The sequence below is a fragment of the Seriola aureovittata genome, chromosome 11, assembly GCF_021018895.1.
Source record: "Seriola aureovittata isolate HTS-2021-v1 ecotype China chromosome 11, ASM2101889v1, whole genome shotgun sequence".
NCBI classification, from domain to species: domain Eukaryota; kingdom Metazoa; phylum Chordata; class Actinopteri; order Carangiformes; family Carangidae; genus Seriola; species Seriola aureovittata.
This window is the reverse complement of record NC_079374.1, coordinates 26,876,476-26,898,324: the sequence shown is the minus strand read 5'-3', so window position 1 is coordinate 26,898,324 and position 21,849 is coordinate 26,876,476. Positions and strand designations below refer to the sequence as shown.

The window sequence follows — 21,849 nt, the reverse complement described above, 5'->3', positions numbered from 1 at the left end:
AAGAACAAAAACCATCTCAGTGTAGTTTAACAACTCCACTCTCAGGCTTCTCTCTGGAGCTCTATATACAAGAGGTCAGTGAGCCAACCAGAAGAGAGGAGGCTCTGAGCCTCTCTTTCTTAATATAGATTAATTTAGTATTAATATAGAAACTAGACCTGCTTTATAATCAAAGAAGACATGGACATCTACCTTTATACAATGTGGGAAATATGTTTTGCACCAAATATTACACCTAATAGAGTGATAAAGAGTTGTAATGACTCTTGATGATATTTGGATTTACATTTCAAACTGCTGTTCCCTATGGCCTCACTGTATGTGCAGACAGAGAGACACAAAGATTAAACTTCTTAGCCAGACATCAGCTTGGATGGAACACTTAGAGAAACCATAAAATTTCACCTCTCTGAGGGTTTTATGTTTATGCACATGTTATGTTTATGTTGTTATCATTAATTCTCATATGAAAGTTGATATACAAAATTTGGCAAAGTCTTACATAATAGCCAGTGTAACAATAGTTATGTCACTGAACAAGTTTATCGTTCACTAATTAATGCAAGTGCTTCTCTGTATATAAATCCAACATTTCCTGTGAGTATTTTCAAGTTCAAGATCCCATATAGTCTAAAGGTAGATGTCCATGTCCATTCTATATTAATACTGTGAAAGTATCAAAGTGCTTAGTCCACTGAGAAATGCACACAGCCTTTATTCAGAAACTGAGCCTTAAAACCAGCCGTCAGGACTTTGTAATGTCACGACAAAGCAGTCAACGCTCCCAGCCCCGCCCCAAGCCCCGCCCACCTGGACCCACCATCCAACCTTCTGATTGGCTCACTGACCAGTTGTTACTAGAGCTCCAGAGAGAAGCCTGACAGAGGAGATGTAAAACATTGAGATGATTTTTAGTTCTTAAAACCACAAACATATCTTCTTATGGATCAACACTTCAAATTAAACACTGGAGAAGAGGAAAATTCGGAGCTTTAAAAATGTTATGAAATTGCAGTTTGAAGGATCTTAATGTGCAACAGGAAAAGCTGTGTTTTGGTATCTTAACTGCAATCAGAAAGACAAGTCAGTGAAAGCAACTGGAATTAGTGAAGTAAAATGATGACCAACAGAGTGCAAAGTATGTGACTACACTGCACTCTTGGCATGAGTGCTGTGTGTTGTACATTATCCTGACTTTATCAAGTAAATGTGGATGAAGTATTAAGTTTGTATGAACATGATAAAACAGACAGAGTGAAGGTCTGTCTACAATATTAGCTTGTCTCCAGGCCATGCTCTGTGTTGTATAGACAGAATTTACAGTAAATACAACATTAAACCTCACAACATCATTGTCTACCATATTAAAACAGGATAAATGCAGGATGACTTCCTGAATTGGCTTCTTCACTGACAACCAAACAGAGGGTAAGATAATCATCTTAAATCCACTTGTCTCAGTCATGGCTGATACTGGCAGTGCATGTATTGCATGGTGTATTTGACTCCCTGACATGTTTACCACAAAGCAGACTCATTATGAGCGTGCAGCCGGGAGATAACGATTACTTAATGGGGAGGAAATTTCATGTTAATATTGCATGGAGTCTGAGGTTTGAAGGACATTCTGATAATTAGTGATTCATAAGATTCAGCAGAGGGAGATAAGAGGAACTGCGTCTGCAGTGACACTGAGATGACAAACTTGCGGTAAGAAGGCAGCCATGTTCAACAACAAACTCTCAGCTGATGCTGTGTCACAGCTTCCACTAAAAAAAAGGCTAGTGATAAGGGCTTGTGTGGAGCAGCATTCAAAGGGGAAGCAACAATTTTAAGCAACATTTGATGCTGCAGCTGTGTGGCTGTCTGATGCAGGCTCTCATTATTTACATGGTATTCTGCAATAAAGGCAGGGACAATAAAGAAATGAAGAGAATCATAGAAAATTCAGTCCTCTTCAAAACAGGAAGCAATTTTCCCTTGATTTCACTCTTTCACAGGAACTTTGGCACATACTCAGTGTTAATAGAGTCGCAATAATGTCACAGTTTGGCATTCGTTTTCACACTGTGGTATTATGCTGGGCCAAAAATGAGAGTCGTTATGATATATGTGACTGGTTGGATTGAGTGATTTAGTCTGGGAAGCCATTTTTTGCATTTGGCTGCCATCGTGTATCTGACTCACTGTTCCACCTCACCACTTGTCTCTGGCTGAATTGAAATCGACCCTTTATCTGCCTTTACACTAATCATCTACCTCAACTATCTACCTCTACTGGCAATTTCCAGGCCACCTGTGAACTAGTTGTATTCAGCTGTGGGTTATTTGTGCAATTAGCAAAAAGAATAGCAAAAGATGGAGGTGAATCAGAGCAGAACAGCCACTGAGGGAAAAAAAAATGAGGAATACTCACAGCATTGCATTCTGGTATACTGAGGCATTTTTGCAAATGGGGACATTGGTACATTTGGCTCTTCTACAAACAGTTTCACCCACTGTCAGACATCAGTGTCGGTAAGTTCTACGATACACCTGAAGGTGCAACCTAGACACATCGTCAGTGATGAACCTGGGTCAATAGGTGTTTCGGGTTTTAACAACAGACACCCTCACCTGGGCAACCCAGCCAGGATGATCAAGGCCCTGACTTGTGTCCAGATGGAGTCTGCTACAGCCCGCAGAAGAAGCTCTTTGTGCAGCTTCTCAGGATGTGCTTCAAGGATTCGGGAGGAGTTCATACACCGACTAGACCAAGAATATGAATTGGTGTGGTTCCTTTTGGCCAGCTGTCTTTGATTTGAGGGACTGACACCCCAAACTGACATTTATCTTTTTTATTGATTTATTTTTTTCACTTTTACATAGCTGAAAAATGTTGCACCATTAAACTCCATTTTGTTTGTCCTAGAAATAGGTCATTGTGACATTCTGCAGTATGTTTGGCCATGGGAATAAAAAAAATACCACCAAACAACAAAATTGCTGTTTTCTATTAAGAGCTCTGAATGTTGAAATCTTGATCTCAAATCAAATTCATTTAATTTTTCAGTCGTCTGAAACATTTCCATTGACCAAGTTGAATGGTTGTGAAGAATGAGGCTTTTTGCTTGTGTGAACGTTGCTACTGGCACCAAGCTCGTCACTCAGTAATTTTCAGCCCAGCTTCCAATCAGTGTCCATCATCTGTCCATCTGTCACTGTTGATGTTTTCCCATATTGTGGTCTGTATGCACCAGATTTTAATTTCATACTTTATACTGAATAGACACACTCTGTGGAGTTAGCATTGGTATCTCTCATCCTGTCTAAAATGGCCGACCAGTGATGAATCACTAGCAAATTAGCCTTGAGAAAGCAGATGGAGGCTGCTGACTCCACTTCCACCTCCATTAACTTCAGAGCAGTTCGGAAAATTCTTCTTTTTCAAGTAAACAGGTAACTGTTGTGGTGAAAAGAGGTTTTACAGGTGTAGATGAGAGACGTTGAAAAGTGTCAGTGTGCTTTGTCACACCTTTGTGAGATGAATGAAGACAAACACAAATTATGGCAAGATTATATTCTCCCACTACAAAAATGTACATATTAAATTATACATAACTCCACCAATCTGACACATAGTTGCTACATGTTCTTTTCACTCTTTGTTAATTATTATTTTATTGTTGTTCTTTATGTAATAACCTGATAAATAGCAGTTATATTTATTTTTTTCTCCTTTAAAAGGTGTAATTAAGTTATTAATAAGATGCCCGATTAATCTTCAGTTGTCATGGTTAAGTTCATGTTACACGGAGGTGAATTAGAATTAAGAAGATAAAATGCATAAATAATTTATAGTAAAAAAATATGTGCCTTTAAAATACATTTCATGGTCTGTTCAGTATTTTAAAAGTTAACAGGTAATTCTGGTTACGTTTGAGAAGTAATGACCCTAAAGAGTTGATATTTCCGGTTCACCTGTGTGACAAAGTGCGCTGCAGAACTATCGGAAAAATGGTGTAGAGCAGAGACTCGTGTGAGAAAAAGGAAAGAAAAAGACTATGCCTTGTTTATCGTGTTTATTCCTTTCTGTTGGACTGTGAACGAGTTTGCCAGATACCACGCTCTTAAGTGAGTGACTTTGGGAATATTTGCTGTCGACACACAGATTGTTTTCTTCAGTGCAACGTGAGCTAGCTGAGTTAGCTTAGCCTCCGCTATTGTGGGACAGCCGGTGCTAGCATTCTTCGCATTCATCCCCTGTACGGACGTCGGAGGAGATCGCAGGACCTGAGGAGCTTCAGCAGACGTCGCGGATGCGTGTCGGGTGCCTTGGACGGACTTTTCCAATTGCTGGGTGAGGCTGAGGACCGTGCTGCTCATCGTTGCTGTGCTGCTTTAGTCAGAGAGACACGAGAGGGATTTTCCATGCGGTAGGAGCTGTTTCCATTGCCTATACGGAGGTACTGTTGTCCTGTTTCTTCATGAGCTCCAACTTTAAAGCGCGCCAACAAACCAAAATGCAGGCTTGCTAAAATTACTATCCAAACAAAGAGTGCACTCAGATTGAATAGACTAAAGACTAAGGATCACTTGGGGTATTTTCTTTCATAATTATTCATTTTCGTTTGAGGGTTTATGATTTCTGTACAATATAAGTGTGTTAATACATATCCAAAAAGTGAGATATTGTGTTTTTGAGTGTTATTGCTTGGTGTTTATTTTAATAAGGTAGTTCATATAATTCATTGCATTTTATTAAGGAAAAACCAGGAGTATTCTCGTCAGCCTCGAACTAATTATTATGAGAGTTAGAGTCATAGCTAACCCTAGACAGTGTATTTACATGGAGATGTCTCTTTCTCCAGATGATAACAAATTTGAGTTTAAAGCGGTTTAATGATTTATTTAAAGAAACATAAAGTAATTAAAAACCTAAGGAGCCCATGGTGAAAGGGTTACATTTACATTTAAATGGTAAATGGACTGCACTTATATAGCACTTTCTTAGAGCTTTCAAAGCACTTTTACAGCAGAAGCCACAGTCACTTTTTTCGATATATACAGCGCTTCTGTATCACACACACTCACACACCAATGATAGATAGATAGAGCCGGGAATCAAACCACCGACCTTCCTAATTAGTGAATGATCTGCTCTACGTCCAACCTCAGGTCTCCTTTCAAGCCTAAAAAACATTAATGTCATGATATTTACAGCAGTTAACCTGTTACATCAGCTACAACTTTAGTATGTTAGGAAATGTCAGGAATCCCACTTACCATAATGTTGTTGCTGTTTTTGAGCTTTGGGCTGTGAAAATTGTTACACTGGTCCATGCTAACACATTGTTAGCTAGCGGCAGTGCTCTATGGATGGCAATATTGCACTCGGCCAGTTCACCACTTTGGTCCAGACTGAAATATTCTGACATTTCAATTTCCCCAGTTCATGAATTGTAATAACCGTACCCTGACCTTTCATCTAGGACCACCATTTATTTAATACTTGGACTGTTATGTCCAAACACCTTCAGTACTAAAAGCATTCTATCAGCCTCAGCCAGTGGCAATCCTAGACTCTGGAGGTCGGCAGGCAAAGAAGGTCATCGAAGACCCAATACCTCACCCAGTAACTATTTTTAGATGCTACAATTTACAGATGTACCATAAACACCTAACATATGCAGACAATCGTTAAACACTACAATCTACAGATGTCTCACATGCAGGCAATGGGTAGACATTAGCTACAGAACACATCATCAGTGACCCCACTCCTGGGGTTTTGAGGGCAGGAGCAGTGCACTGTATACTGTCTTTATAGGAGGTTTAAGGAAGTTTATAGGTATTATTCCAAAACATGCCACTATGGGGGGCTCTGTAGGGCCCCAATCATTTGCCTGTATTGATCAAAACACTGGTTTGCCTCTCCTAATGGTGCACCCCTGGCCTCAGCTAAACTCTGTTAGTTTTAATTAGCAAACATTAGTATTCTAACAGCACAGCTTTGTTTACAGCCTTACCAATCACCATATATGTAAGCTAACCAAGTATTTAGGAAGCCATTATGGACAAATAACTTTAACCAACGTTGTCATGTCACGTGCAATGAATGAATATGGAGCCTGATATTGTGAACGGATGTTCTGAGTGCCATTTTATAAAAAGTATCTGTCTGCATCTGCAGCAGAGAAACACTGCACTCTTTACAAGGTGAATGTAAGTAATATTATGAGAAGTGCTGTTTAGACCTGCTCTCTCTGAGATAACTGCTGTTATGATTTGGTGCTATATGAATAAAATTGACTTGACTTAATTAACCTCCATTTGTGACGTTCACAAGTCAAAGAAGAGATGCAAAGTAAGACGTTAGATAACATTTTTCTAGCACTCTGATTTACTTTGATGACTCAACACCGTGCGGGTGGATTGATTTTGATGGATGTCAATGGATAAATTGAAGTGCTTATGCTGTTACTGATGATTGAGTCTCTTGCTGCTTTTTGCAGACATTGTCCCCTGCTGAGTTGGCTTTTAGACTCGCACACGCATACACGCGCACTTGCTCACACACACACACACACACACACACACACACACACACACACACACACACACACACACACCTTGATACTCCACAGGGCTCAGAATACTGCTTCCAATCTAATTTCTGCAGATGAAGTGACCCATGAAATGGTGCCAAGTCGCTCTCTTCTCCTCAGCAGTATGTAAAAGCTGCAGAATGCCTCATTCAGCCTCCAATATTAACCCTTTGGCCACCTCTTAATATCTTGGCGTCCCTGCCACAATACCCCTGGCTGAGCTGAAAACAGGCCTTTTCCACAGCCACTAATTCAAGTATGTGTATCCAGGCTTATGTGAATGCTTTGAAGTTTGTGACAGAATCTTACCTGCCAGGTGTGTGTGTCTCTGAGAGTTTGTGTGTTTGCACCTGTAATAAAAAATCAGGTGGCCCTTTTGAGTGTGTACATGCATGCAACTCTGTCTCCTAGAAATTATGTTCCTATACAACTAAAAAATATTTTTGTTTTTAAGATCCAGAAACCATCTCAATGAAGTTTTACATCTCCTCTCTCACGCTTCTCCCTGGAGCTCTAGTAATAACAGGTCACTGAGCCAATCAGATTTGAGGAGGTTCTGAGCCTCTCTTCTTATTGGCTGACTGTTTTCTGAGATATCCAATAAAAATATAGCAGATTTCAGGAAAACACTCAGAGAACCCAAATCCTGCAAGGTTGGATGGTGGGTCCAGGTGGGCGGGGGGCTTGGGTCATAGCTGAGGTCAGTGGCTGTGTAGTTGTGACATCAAAAAGTTCCAGAAGTCCTGACGGCTGGTTTTAAGTCTCAGTTTCTGAATACAGGCTGTGTGCATTTCTCTGTGTTTGATACTTTCACAGTATTAATATAGAATCTAGACCTGCTTTATAATAAAACAACAGATGGACATCTTATACTTATACTTATACTATATGGGACCTTTAATGTTTGGGAAAATTGGAGGTTTTGGTTAAATGTAAATAAGCAGGTTGTATCTGAAATCACTGTGAACTTCAATAAAAAAATTCGAATGATTTTGTAGATGGATATTTTCCTGCAAGATCAGAAAACATATGCTGTCTGTGAACAGTTTACAGATGTGTTCAGTATCAATGATTTGCCAGACACATAAATTAAAAGCATATTGTTATATGTTTATAGAAAGTGTAATCCAGTTGCAATTACATTTCCTCCAAAACATTTGCTTTGGCGGTTTAGTGGTATAGAAACATAATTTCTAGAAGCCTGGATTGGTGCGTGCCTGTGAGAATGTGTGAGTCTGTGAGGCTCCTGGTTTAGTTCAAAGATAAATACTCTATTGAGAAGAGATAATCCTCTCTAGGGGGTTCGATGTAAGTCTCACTCCACCAACTAAGAGGAAAACTTTGTTAATGTTATCCACTCTAGGGAAAAAAAGAAGCAGACTCTCACTGTAGTAAGTACTATCTCTGAGGTAAAGGGATAAGAGGATAGAGGAGAGATACTTGAAGAGATGCAGGTTGTATAAATACAGATCTGAGCAATCACAGCGGTGCCAAGCGATGTGGTCCAAGGCCCAGTCGACAGCAAGTGTTACAATAATCCATCCTGCATCTTAAACAACAATGCATTAGAGAGGCAGGTTACACTGTATATTTGCATTGCATGAATATTAGTTTCAGAGTTGGGCAAGTTACTTGAAGAATGTAATAAATAAATCATTACTTATTATTCTTATGCAGCAGTAATTAGTCTCTGAGCCCAGCGGGTCAGGTTATTGTACTTAAACTGCCGGCAGACATATACCCATGTTATCATTTACACTGTCATGTTGTCAGTCTTGGTTCTCCAAACAAGCCAAGTCAGGCCCCCAGCTCACACCTGTGATGTGTCAGGGCCAAGCCAGTTCAAAACTATTACTGTTTGAATCCACTGGGGAAACAGTGTGTATAAAAGCTGTGTATCTCCAAGCTGCAATCAGACCAACAGTAGCTCAGCGTGAAACAATGCAGCCCTCTTCTTCATCTGGATGGAGGCAGTCCAACATCTTGCCATCTGCTTGTCTGACAAAACAGTTGAACCAGGCTCAACTTTTGCTGCAATGCATTGAAACAACTTCAGGTAAGGTGCTTCGTTGGCCTATCACATACATGCTAGCTCACATTCCTGATAGATTACGTTGTAATATGAACAGTGAACAGTATATTTCTGTTGTTTAGCTCTTGATTGCTGTGCTGAAAGATAAAATAGTTGCCTATGTGGTAACCTTTCCAGAATTGTAAAATCCTGCTCTTCTAAACCATTATGGGGTATTTTGGCATCTGAGAAGGCTTCAAATTCACAGATCTCAATACATGACATACAATTTAGTCATCGGATCCTCAAGCTTTTAAAAATGTTTAAATTTCAACTGGATTATGTGAACTGTGGATATTTTATTCCATCACTTTGAGAAAAAAAGTGATGGAGCGGTGGCATCGGCAGCTCTACACCTTCAGTCTACATGCTAAATGAAGTAGGAAACTCCTCGAACGCCCCCATGCCTGGAGGGCTGAGAGCTTCTCCATACTCTTTATTTTAGAAATCTTGATTTCCATTTCACTTACAAAAGCAATTCAGCATACCAGTTCCTTTTGGATTTTTACATAATAACTTTGTGTGACTCAATCTGTGTCTAGACACTGAAGGTATTATGTGTAACTGATGTTGTGTCTTGTAGGTTCCAAGTAATGAGAAGGGTTTCCACTATCTGTCTGACCTACCTTTCAGTGGGAGGACCAACATCAGCTTCTCAAGGGTTCGTCACTGTTATCAACAGTGCTACTAATGAGTAAGCTGTGAAGAATCTTACACACTACCTTAAGTTTGTTCGTGTCCGACAATACTTTCTCAACCAGTGGGATAATAAATGAATCGCCGAAGGACTCTGAGGAAATCAAACTCTCACTTTCAAATGTCAGAGACAAAAGCCCAGACGTCATCTATGTTTGTAGCAATATGCAACAAAAGACATGAATTGCGGAAGCAGTCCGAGGCTCTGTTTAGCAGAAGCCTTTGATGTCTGAGGAGATAAGGGCTTCAAAGGGGAACATGTCTTAAGTATTGTCGAGAGAGAAAAAAAAATGATGCTGCACCATAAGAAGGAGCCAAACATAAACTCAATCAGTATGCCAAGTATCTACAGCCTGTATGTGTTTTGGATTCATGGGTTTTTCGATCAGCTGAAGTGCTTTCATGGCCTCCAGCTTTAATTTTAATAATCTTTCAATCACTGCAAACTCACTGCATATGAAGTTTGTTCCATAAACCAAACCTGAAATATTACTCGACAGCCAAAGTCCCAGGCTTAATGTATGCCAGAAGAAAAATAAATCATCAGTACCCTTACTCTAATGTGACCATCCCTATTTCTTGGCTCACCCTTTATGAGGACAACCATCGATTCACTTTGATGCTGCAAAACACCCAACAAAGTGATGGGTTAATAGTACAAAATCATGAATTAAAATTAAAATTAAAGGCAAGGTCAATTACTGCTCTACTATTATTGCCTCATGAAGTCAGTTAATAATGGTGTTGGAATTTAAATGTGGGTCCTGGGGCATAATGCATTCACAGGAGAGTGTTAGTGTAAGATATGGAGTACAACAGTGGAAGGAAAGATACAAACAGAGCATGGACTGAGAGAAAAAGATGCAAAAAAAGAAAGAAAGAAAAGAAAACAAACAGCAAATGAAAACAGATGGAAGCAGAGAAGATGGAACGAAGAAGCAGTGGAGGGAACAGATGCTGATCAGTGCATGAGCTCTTGCAGCTTCTGGAGTCTTGGCTTACTGCTTTCTACTTCTAGTCACAACACTGCTGGAGCAGCACTTTGTCTCACAACAGAAGTACAACAACAGCAACAACATGTGGTGGTCCAGACCAAGCGGCAACCTCCGGGGCTGAAAAATTAAGCCAACCCTGAAGTGCCAAAAACTGCAGTTCCTCTAATGACCACTTGAGGCTGACTCCAAAATTGAGTCAATCCCCATAGATTCAATTGTTAAAATATGCAACATTACAACAGAATAAATTGTAGCCAACTGTTCTTATTAAAGTTTCTCTCCAGACATGTTTTAACTATGTAAAGGATACTCTGCTAGGATTGATACTTTATTTCACATAGTTTTCACAAATAAAAAGTAAGAAAATCCCTGGAAACCTGGGTCTGAAGCTCATCTACTCTTACTTCTTGATTGAGGAACCACTTGCTTGCTCCAGGCTGACAGGTGAAAGAGCAGAGAGTATCAAGATGGTCAGCAGAAATCGTGTTTCATCAGACCAGGCTACGTTTATCCAGTCCTCAACTGGCCAGTTTTGGTGTGCCTGTGTCCACCGCAGCCTCAGTTTTCTGTTCTCAACTGACAGGAATGGAACCTGACATGCTCTTCTCCATTCATTTATTGCAGTGCTGCTACACGACTGGCTGATCAAGAACATCTCCATGGAATATTTGCATGGACTTTGAGCTTTAGGAGTCCCACCATTGAAACTACATTGAAAAATTGTATTACTTAGACGTAGCATTACCAAGAGTTTTTACTGTCTCACAATTTTGAAAGCGGTATAATAACCTAGAATCTTACTAAACCTAATTTTATCATTGTTGGTGAGAGATTCTCAGACATCCAGGTCTTGGTTATACAAGTGTAGGGTTGTTATTAAGGCCATTGCTGTCACTCGGTTTGTTATTGTGAGTGGAATCATTGGGTCACCTGGTGCCAAGGGTGAATGACAGACAGCGGATTAGGTTGATTTCTTATTGTTTTTCCCAAGCGATTTTCCCATTTAAGTTGTTCAAGCAACACTTTGTAGATAAGTCGTCATGCTTGGGAGAAAAGTTTAAACCCCGCTTTTTTCTTACCTCTTCTCACCTGGCCAATGTCTGATTGTACAATCATACAGAAACACATTTTGTACATTTTGATAGCAAAATATGTTTTGGAAGTATGGCTTGTTATATAAGAATTACACAATTGTTATGTACAATTGTCACAAACAGCAACACAGACAAAATTACAGCCCTTCCCGTTTGCTCCATTTTGTCCTCAGATCTAGTACAGACGACGGACAACCAGGTCATGTGAGCATTGGTGGTTCAGTGGTAGAATTCTCGCCTGCCACGCGGGAGGCCCGGGTTCGATTCCCGGCCAATGCAACCTACCTTTTCATCTGTTTGTGTTTGATACCCCTACAGGGCAACACACTTTTTGGGATAATTGTACAGTGTGGTAGCAAAACATGTTTTGGAACAATTTGCTTTTATATATGAGTTACACAACTGTAATGTACAGATGCCACAAACAGCAGCATGGGACATTCCTTTTGCTGCACATGTGCTTTGTCTGGACTGGTGTAGAGTCATGTACAATGTGCACTGTGTAAATGCAGAAGTGGGAAAGGAAAACGAAGAATGGTAAAACACAGTCAAGGTCTCCACATTATCAACAACAATATTCAGGTAGTCTTCTGCTTTCAGACGTTGATTGACTGGTGTTAAGGGGCCCAAAGAGTGATTTGTTGGTGAGAGATTCTCAAACATCCAGGTCTTAGTTTTCCATGTGTGAGGTCTTCATTAAGGCCATTGCTGTCACTCGGTTCGTTAAGGTTCCTGGATGTTGTCACAACAGACGTTAAGAGTCGTTGGGCTACCTGGATCATTTTGGGATAATTTTACATTGTGGTAACAAAATATATTTTGGAACAATGGGCTTTTATGTAAGAATTGCACAACTGCAATGTACCAATACCACAAACAGCAGCACAGACAAACTTACAGAAATGGTCGGAAACCATCACCCTCCCAATCTTGCACCAGATAGGTGTTGACTGAGGGACTTTACAAAGCTATTTCACAGTCAGACAAACAGTATAGCCAGAGACTAATGGCCCTTTTAGTTGGCATTTGACTACAGTTGTAAAAATCCCATGCAGGCAAGCATTGGTGGTTCAGTGGTAGAATTCTCGCCTGCCACGTGGGAGGCCCGGTCCGATTCCTGGCCAATGCATTGAGGCTCACTTAGTTTATAGCACCATACTATTCATTGGTAAAGACCTTTGCTCTCAAAGCAGTCGGTGTGGCACATGATGATAGCAGTCGAAGTAGTCTTTCTTGACACACCAGCACTCCAGTTCCAACGTTGAATCTGCATATCCTTGGATGCAGGTACCGTGACTCTTATGTGAGGGACAACTTGTCTTTTGTGACGTTATTACATTTAGAGATCTTTTCGATTTTACCCACCTAGGTTAAGCCTGTTGCAGGCCTCGTTGGCGCAGTAGGCAGCGCGTCAGTCTCATAATCTGAAGGTCGTGAGTTCGAGCCTCACACGGGGCATCCTTGTGCTGCACATGTGCTTTTTCTGGACTGGTGTGAAGTCATGTACAATGTACACTGTGTAGATGCAGCAGTGGGAAAGGAAAGAGAAGAATGTCAAGGTATCCACATTGTCAGCAACAATATTCAGGTGGTCTTCTGCTTTCAGACGTTGATTGACTGGTGTTAAGAGGCCCAAAGAGTGAGTTGTTGTTGAGAGATTCTTAAACATCCAGATCTTGGTTTTCCAAGTGTGGAGTCCTTATTAAGGCCATTCCTGTCACTCAGTTTATTAAGGCTCATGGATGTTGTCACAACAGATGATAAGAGTCGTTGGGCCACCTGAGGCCAGGGGTAAATGACAGTCGTTGGAGTCGATTAATTTCTTATTAGTTTTTGAAAATGTTTTTGCCATTCAAGTTGTTCAGGCAACACTTTGTGTAGATAAGTCCTTTACAGGTGGGTTCCATGAGTGAAATGTTTTTTGGGCCGTAAGTGATTAATTTCTGTTGCAATACAGAAGCAAGCCATTGACACAAATTGGCAGCAGGGCTGATTTACCGCACTGTATCCAGCATTGGTATTATATCTATGTTTAAAAATGGGGGATTTGTACCAACAGGTAGAAATCATGAGGATTATTAACTGAACAGTGAAGCTGCGTTTGCCTGCACCTCAGGTCCTCTGTGAAAGGCCCGAGAGCCATCAAGATATCAAAGTTGAAATACAACCAATATCCTCTCAAGGGTAAATGTACTGTATCTGGAGGAAACGGTCGGCTGTCCGATATTTGAGAGATTCTCTAACATCCAGGTCTTATTTTTCCAAGTGTGGGGTCCTCATTAAGGCCGTTGCTGTCACTCGGTTCGCTAAGGTTCCTGGATGTTGTCAGAACAGACGTTAAGAGTCGTTGGGCTACCTGGATCATTTTGGAATATTTTTACATTGTGGTAACAAAATATATTTTGGAACAATGGGCTTTTATGTTAGAATTACACAACTGCAATGTACCAATACCACAAACAGCAGCACAGACAAACTTACAGAAATGGTGGGAAACCCACCACCCTCCCAATATGACACCAGATAGGTGTTGACTGAGGGACTTTACAAAGCTATTTCACTGTCAGACAGACAATTCAGCCAGAGACTAATGGTCCTTTTAGTGGGACTTTGGCTACAGTTGTAAAAGACGAGCAGGCAAGCATTGGTGGTTCAGTGGTAGAATTCTCGCCTGCCACGCGGGAGGCCCGGGTTCGATTCCCGGCCAATGCATTGAGGCTCATTTAGTTTATACCACCATACTATTCATTGGTAAAGCCGACCTTTGCTCTCAAAGCAGTCGGAGTGGCACATGACGATAGCAGTCGAAGTAGTCTTTCTTGTGTTGACAGCACTCGGCCTCAAACGGGGGCACCATTATGTTGGGTCTGAGCTCTACCTCATGAGCTGGACACCAAATATGTTAGATTTCGGTTCTTTATCAATTTATTGGCTATCATAAATTAAGAAAATATTAATATTAAAAATATTAATATTAAATAATAACTTCAAAATTTATTAAAGTTCACGGGGCACCAGCCTAAACTAATAGGCAAAATAGCCAATATGGGTTTAGTCTCAATTTATTACCATTAATCTGGAACTCTGATTAACCATTAGCTTACTAACTATAACCAAATTACCAAATCAACATTAAGTTACAGTTGAAGGATTGGAATTGTACCGAGTAGAGGTTGGCAATATTCACGCTTGTGCAACATTAAACACACCAGTAGTTACTTAAAAGGCATTTATTTACAATGGAGCAGAGTAAAATACAACTAGAAAATTCCAGGGAAATTTTGAGTGCCACGGGGGCTACTGCCGGGATGAGTACATGATTTATTTCCAGTGTTCAAAAGTCACCCTGATCATACTCTGGTTTTGAGAAATGTCTTGATATAAAAGACTCTGATATAAAACAATGTCACATCCCTCAATCATGTATTATGTGGGAAATATCTCATATTCTGTGTTGTTTTTTTTAATAAAACAAGAGGCAACATGTCTACAAACTGGCATTTAAAGGGTTAAAATCCTGAAAACTAATAATCATTTGGTAGGTTTGAGCAGAACTGAAGTGGTTTAAGAGATTTATGCAAAAAAAGCTGAAAAAAATATTGATATATGATAATTTTATAGCATTTTCTTTGTGTGCACTTTTTTTGGACGCGAGGAACCCCAGAGGGTACAAAATGTGTTACCAGTGTATAATAGACCTGTAACAGTAACTGACATTAGATTTTAAAAATATGTCAAAAAAGACACTTTCTTGCAAAAATCCATACCTTCAGCTGTAACACAGCCAAAATGATCAGCAAATCAAAAAAGAAAAGTGAAGAAAATGTCCAAAAAAGGACAGAGGGACCCCTGAGGGTTAATAAATCCCATGAACCGCTATTTAAATTACCACTATTATGTTTTTTTCTGTGCTAAATTTAACATTACTGGGGAGGAGAGCAACACGACTAGAAGTGACAGCGAGAGAGGGCTAGTAGCTTCTCCTCTCCTCTGTCTCAGCGGAGACCGTCACGACTTCATTCACTCATTTAACAAAACAAAACAAAAAGCAACGAAGGAAGCAGTAAATGGACTTACATATTTAAGACCTAACTAAATGTAATTTAAGGCCTAACATGCGGCTAATGTAAAGCTAGCAGAGCTTGGAGAGTTGGTTATCTGGTTGCTAGGCGCACGCAGGCACGCACACAGGTCAGGAGCTGCCGTTGCCATGGCAATGTGAAAATCTGCCAAGAATTTGGCTTCTACATGGCTTCAAAACAACTGCAAATTATGAGAAAACCGTTACTTCTTTTCATAAACCGAAAAGACCGTGCCAGACACTGAAGCCAGAAGTTTCTCTATTTTATTCAGATACTCCTTAAAATGAGTGCGTAAGCTCAGTGCGAAGACAGAGAGAGATTCTTTTGAAAAAAAAAGACGATTACATTAGGTGTCAATGAGAGTGAGACAGGTATTGCTGCCGGACTCGGCACCCCCGTTTAAATTTTGTGCAGACCCTGCCTGTCAAAGTTACATTTTATGAATCCCAACAACTATGTCTACATTTTCAGAAAGAATTATTTGTCTCCTTTTTACGGTTTGGCCGCGAGCTCGAGTTAAAAATAAAAATAAAGGTTATTTTTTACTGCTTCACGCACTCTAGCCAACTGACGCTTTCACTCTAACTTTGAAGAAAAAGTGATTTCCACTCCTCCTTTGAGTGCTCACAGTTTGAAAAGTTTACATGTTATGTAAAAACAGTTCCTGTCTTTTTGAGAGAGCAGAAGTTTTCCTCCGTTTTACAGTTTGAATCACATTTCTACGTGCAGGTATGAGAGAGCTGGGTGACTCAGCAAAAAGGTGCAATTTTGTCGAAAAAAGGTGGTTTTCTAAAGAAAATTCCAATGCATTTCTAATGCATTATTTATTCCCAGTTTTTTGGGAATAACTTTGGGAAAAATTGGAATTTTAACACCAAAAGTCATAGCACCCCTTGCGGGATCAAGACGCACGTTTTGATGTATATATTACCAGGGTTTTCTCAAAGCTGCGGGACGAGTTACGCGCCGAAATTTGGCGGAAGAATAATAAACCCGAAACAGAAGATTAATAGATGCCTCGGGGCTCCGCCCCGAGGCACTCCTCTCAGCTCACTCCTCTCCTCCGAGGCACTATTCTAGTGCCTCGGAGCTGAGCACCCGTGGCACTAATGACTAATCTAGTATATACAGGTGTGTGTGTGTGTGTGTGTGTGTGTGTGTTTGTGTCTGTGGGGACACAGACAAAGGCAAGATGGCCGACTCAAAGTGGTCACTGTGACCACATGACCTGAACAAAGGAGACTACACAAGATGGCGGTAAACAAAGAAACTACTCAAAATGGCCGCTGAGACCACCTAGTGTGTGTGAGAGGGAAGGTGTGAGTTTCTTTGTTAGCCTAGCTCATGTAATCTACAGGTACCAGGTTAGAGGGGGAAGGTTAGCTTCATGCAGGTTCTAGAACTGAGACGTACTGCTATGTGTGTGAACATACGAGTACTCGATTAACTGTATGACTGACCACAACCTAAGCAAACATTACAACAACAAGGCATCAATCAACAAGTACATTATCAAAGTTAAGACTTCTGCTGCTTAGCTATGCTGTGCTATGCTGTGCTGGGAAAGGTTAGGCCCAGTCAGTTAACGTTACCCTGTCCTTGGAACAAGCAAAGAGGTCCTTTCCAGTGTTGTTGTAAAGTCCAGTGAGTTGGGAGGTTTCCTGGTGGAGTAAAGTCCTGTCTGGCTGTGTTGCTTGCTGTTATCTCCCTTGTTCTCCTCACAGAGTTAGCTGTTCCATGCTAACTCTACTACGACTCCTGTTGCTTGGAAAATCAGCTAGCCTTGTGTCGTAGCTGCTGATTCTGAAGAGGATTTGGTTCACTCACAGTTAATCCGAAGCAGGTCGCTGCTGTTGAGGAGAAGAGTGTTTGCAGGCTGCTGTGAGCAGGCAGGAGAGAGAGAGCTGGTTTCTCAGGTAGCAGAGCTGACCTGGGCTGGGGCCTTGTTGCCCTTTGAAGAACCGAGAGGAGAGGGCTGGAGCTGCTCTCCAGGGCAAGCCAAGAAGGGAAGAGAGTCCGGTAAAAAAGTCTAGAGGACTGGTTTTGTTTGGTGACACCCTTGGGGGTCACATGTCACGCGCTGATCAAGAAACATTTGGTCTATTGAATGATTGAGTCCCAACACTTGACACACCAGCGCTCCAGTTCCAACGTTGAATCTGCATTTCCTTGGATACAGTTACTGTGACTTTTGTGTGAGGGACAACTTGTCTTCTGTGTCTTTATTACATTTAGAGATCTTTTCCATTTTACCATGGAGATTTTCCCTTGATGTCGCCATGAAGGGAGATGACACCTCCCCCCAGGTGGGTGACACCCCCCGAGCTAGGTGTGTATTCCGCCCTCTGAGTCCGCCTTGCAGCCAGTGAAAGTTAGTATTGAGATTCATTCCTTATGATGTCCGTTTTAACGTTTATATCATGTTTACAGATACAGTGCCTGTGGGGAATATCTAGATAAGCGCACCAGTTACAGGGAATATGTGAAAGGGGATAGTCTGTAAAACACATTTCTAGCGTTTTGCACATATAGTGAGCTATTTGCAGCATTTACAAGCTATTGACAACCCAATTTACACATAATTGAGTGCATTTGTTGTTATCATTTTTGCACTGCTTGCAGCTGTTGCCATAACTACACATTTGAGGAAATGTTGGTGTAACCTCTGTTTCCTCTGTTCAGGCCAGCACATCAAGTGCATCTATACAGCTTCCTGCAACAAGGGATGTTGCATGCCAGACTGACCCACTGGAGACGCGTACTGTAGGCACACAGTTATCCTTGAGGACTCTTCAGCCTCACATCAGAAGTACAGGTCTGTAGCCACCTGAAGTGCATCTACTTTTGATAAACCTAACAGTCATTTATCAGTCTTGGAATGCTGTGCAGGTAAATGAAGCTGTGGTTACTTAGAACTTATGAGAGTGTGTAGGCTAAGGTTTCTGTCAACATTAACATCTTTGATTTTCTCTTTACTGTACCTCCAGACTCTACCTGGCTGCCATGTACTACAATGAAAGCTGACTGACCACAAGCCCAAACAAAAGAAGGTGAACCACTGTTCTAGGTCCAATTTCCAAAGGCCATGAAGGGAGAATGCAGAGCTAAACCAGTTAAGACTGAGCCGACATTCTATAAGTGTTATATTATTTTATTTTTCAGTCAAAAAATGTTTTGTACACATTGTATTAAGTATTGCACGTATAATGTTATGACAGTTCCACCAACAACAAAATACAGTAAAGAAAATGTCAGGAGGTAGTTAGAAACAGACTTTCAGTCATTGTTTTGTAAAAAAAAAAAAAAAAAAAAAAAAAAGTGAAAAATGTAAACAAAATCTTTTGTGTTTTATCAAACAGGGAATGTGGTGGACCTCATATTTGAAAAAGTCTTTGTTGACCTGGGACCATACACAGAAGCTGATTTGGCCATCCCCATCCCAGAGGACCTCACTGCACAGTTTGAGCGGCTTGAGAAGGAGTAGGTCATATCCAGCTATGTTTCCGGGTTCTATCATGGGGCAGTCTAAAACCCACGTACTGGCCTGTGGCGTCAAGAAACTCGGCACTGATGCATTGGACCAGGCAGGCTGGAATGACGACCCAGATTCTGCGACCAAGGAAGCCCCAGCATCAGCTCACAAAGCTCCTATAGGCTAGATACCTGTACCGACTAAAACAACTGGACAGGGCATTTAGTCTTGCAAACATATATCTATTATCTCATTTGTTGTAAATAAATGCTTGATCATTACTAAATAAATGACTCATCTGAATTCATATATTATATCCACACTATTTGCTGATAGAAGAACTTTACAAATCAAAGAGAAGCTAAAATAAATTATTTGAGGGTTTGTTACTCCATTTGTGGTGTGTTATTACCATTGTAAAATGATGTGCATTGAAGTAAAACAAGACTATCTATAACATAGGTAATTTATAACATGTCACTGATTGCATATACTGTGGAGCTTGACAACAGTGTAGTGTAGAAAAACTGCACAGTTTAGTCTTTGACTAAAGATTAATGTTGCTATCAGACATGTTTATGCTGATTTATAGCTTTTATTGTAATGCACAAAATACATTTACTACATAAAGGAAGATGTTATGATGAGCATCTCTGCTTAAAACATGGAGAAAAATTAATAAAAATCAAAATGATTTACTTTGTCAGCATCTATTAAAATATCTGACTAGTATTGACATTGAACACCTGTAGCAGTCCACATGTAACAAACATTTTCATAGACTGTAAAAGTATATCTAAGGAGGCATGACAGATAACTACATTACACAATTCACAATAGTACTTATTTACCAAAAGAGCTCCCAGTAATGACGAGGCAGTAACAGTTAGCATTGGCTACCTAGCTACATGTTAGTAACGGTGTGCCAGCACACATCAACAAACTGAAAATGTTAAGTCAAAATACACAAAATTGGTTACCAACCATTCAGAAACGTCCTGCTGCAGTTGTAGAGTTTGAACTTCTTCAGCAGCCTCTCCCTCTGGATCAGATTCTGGATAAAAGTCGTGCAGTTGAACCAAAGCGCTTCCGACGCCAGGTCGCCAGTCACGGTCACCGTAAACATTAGAGCATGGTGTAATGTAAGAATTAAGAATTACACAACTGCAATGTACCAATACCACAAACAGCAGCACAGACAAACTTACAGAAATGGTCGGAAACCATCAGCCTCCCAATCTGACACCAGATAGGTGTTGACTGAGGGACTTTACAAAGCTATTTCACAGTCAGACAAACATTACAGCCAGAGACTAATGGCCCTTTTAGTTGGCATTTCACTACAGTTGTAAAAATCCTATGCAGGCACGCATTGGTGGTTCAGTGGTAGAATTCTCGCCTGCCACGTGGGAGGCCCGGGTTCGATTCCCGGCCAATGCATTGAGGCTCATTTAGTTTATACCACCATACTCTTCATTGGTAAAGCCGACCTTTGCTCTCAAAGCAGTCGGTGTGGCACATGACGATAGCAGTCGAAGTAGTCTTTCTTGACACACCAGCACTCCAGTTCCAACGTTGAATCTGCATATCCTTGGATGCAGGTACCGTGACTCTTATGTGAGGGACAACTTGTCTTTTGTGACGTTATTACATTTAGAGATCTTTTCGATTTTACCCACCTAGGTTAAGCCTGTTGCAGGCCTCGTTGGCGCAGTAGGCAGCGCGTCAGTCTCATAATCTGAAGGTCGTGAGTTCGAGCCTCACACGGGGCATCCTTTTGCTGCACATGTGCTTTTTCTGGACTGGTATGAAGTCATGTACAATGTACACTGTGCAATGTCCTAAACTTGTATCTGATTTGATTCAGAATTTAGTTTGCTGCTGCTGCTGCTGACAAACCCATTGTGTCCATCTGCAAGACTGTAGGGTACCCTGAGCCTACTTACTGTCAGTACTCAGTGCGGCGAACTCTGGAGCGCCGGTGCTTTAAGTTTTCTTTAACTTGTGGCACAAAGCTGTAAGACTTTGAGTAACTGAAGAAAGAACATTCAGAGGCATTGTCACTGTCTGAGTTAACATGGTCAGAGATGACGTGGTCATTGTCTGACCATGTGTGTAGATGCAGCAGTGGGAAAGGAAAGGGAAGAATGTCAAGGTATCCACATTGTCAGCAACAATATTAAGGTGGTCTTCTGCTTTCAGACGTTGATTGATTGGTGTTAAGAGGCCCAAAGAGTGAGTTGTTGTTGAGAGATACTTAAACATCCAGTTCTTGGTTTTCCAAGTGTGGAGTCCTTATTAAGGCCATTCCTATCACTCAGTTTATTAAGGCTCATGGATGTTGTCACAACAGATGATAAGAGTCGTTGGGCCACCTGAGGCCAGGGGTAAATGACAGTCGTTGGAGTCGATTAATTTCTTATTAGTTTTTGAAAATGTTTTTGCCATTCAAGTTGTTCAGGCAACACTTTGTGTAGATAAGTCCTTTACAGGTGGGTTCCATGAGTGAAATGTTTTTTGGGCCGTAAGTGATTCATTTCTGTTGCAATACAGAAGCAAACCACTGACACAAATTGGCAGCAGGGCTGATTTACCGTACCGTATCCAGCATTGGTATTATATCTATGTTTAAAAATGGGGGATGTGTACCAACAGGTAGAAATCATGATGATTATTAACTGAACGGTGAAGCTGCGTTTGCCTGCACCTCAGGTCCTCTGTGAAAGGCCAGAGAGCCGTCAAGATATCAAAGTAGAAATACAACCAATATCCTCTCAAGGGTAAATGTACTTTATCTGGAGGAAACGGTCGGCTGTCCGATATTTGAGAGATTCTCTAACATCCAGGTCTTA

The 21,849-nt window shown here is 40.8% G+C and overlaps 5 non-coding genes across 5 annotated transcripts; all 5 read left to right on the top strand.

Moving 5' to 3' along the window:
* Window positions 1-11,651: 11,651 nt before the first annotated feature.
* trnag-gcc (transfer RNA glycine (anticodon GCC)) lies at window positions 11,652-11,722 on the top strand. Its single transcript has one exon. It is a non-coding gene; the product is annotated as a tRNA-Gly (tRNA).
* Window positions 11,723-12,828: 1,106 nt separating this feature from the next.
* trnam-cau (transfer RNA methionine (anticodon CAU)) lies at window positions 12,829-12,901 on the top strand. Its single transcript has one exon. It is a non-coding gene; the product is annotated as a tRNA-Met (tRNA).
* Window positions 12,902-14,084: 1,183 nt separating this feature from the next.
* On the top strand, window positions 14,085-14,155 carry trnag-gcc (transfer RNA glycine (anticodon GCC)). The gene has a single exon. It is a non-coding gene; the product is annotated as a tRNA-Gly (tRNA).
* A 6,211-nt stretch (window positions 14,156-20,366) lies between these two features.
* On the top strand, window positions 20,367-20,437 carry trnag-gcc (transfer RNA glycine (anticodon GCC)). The gene has a single exon. It is a non-coding gene; the product is annotated as a tRNA-Gly (tRNA).
* Window positions 20,438-20,696: 259 nt separating this feature from the next.
* Window positions 20,697-20,769, top strand: trnam-cau (transfer RNA methionine (anticodon CAU)). The gene has a single exon. It is a non-coding gene; the product is annotated as a tRNA-Met (tRNA).
* Window positions 20,770-21,849: the final 1,080 nt, after the last annotated feature.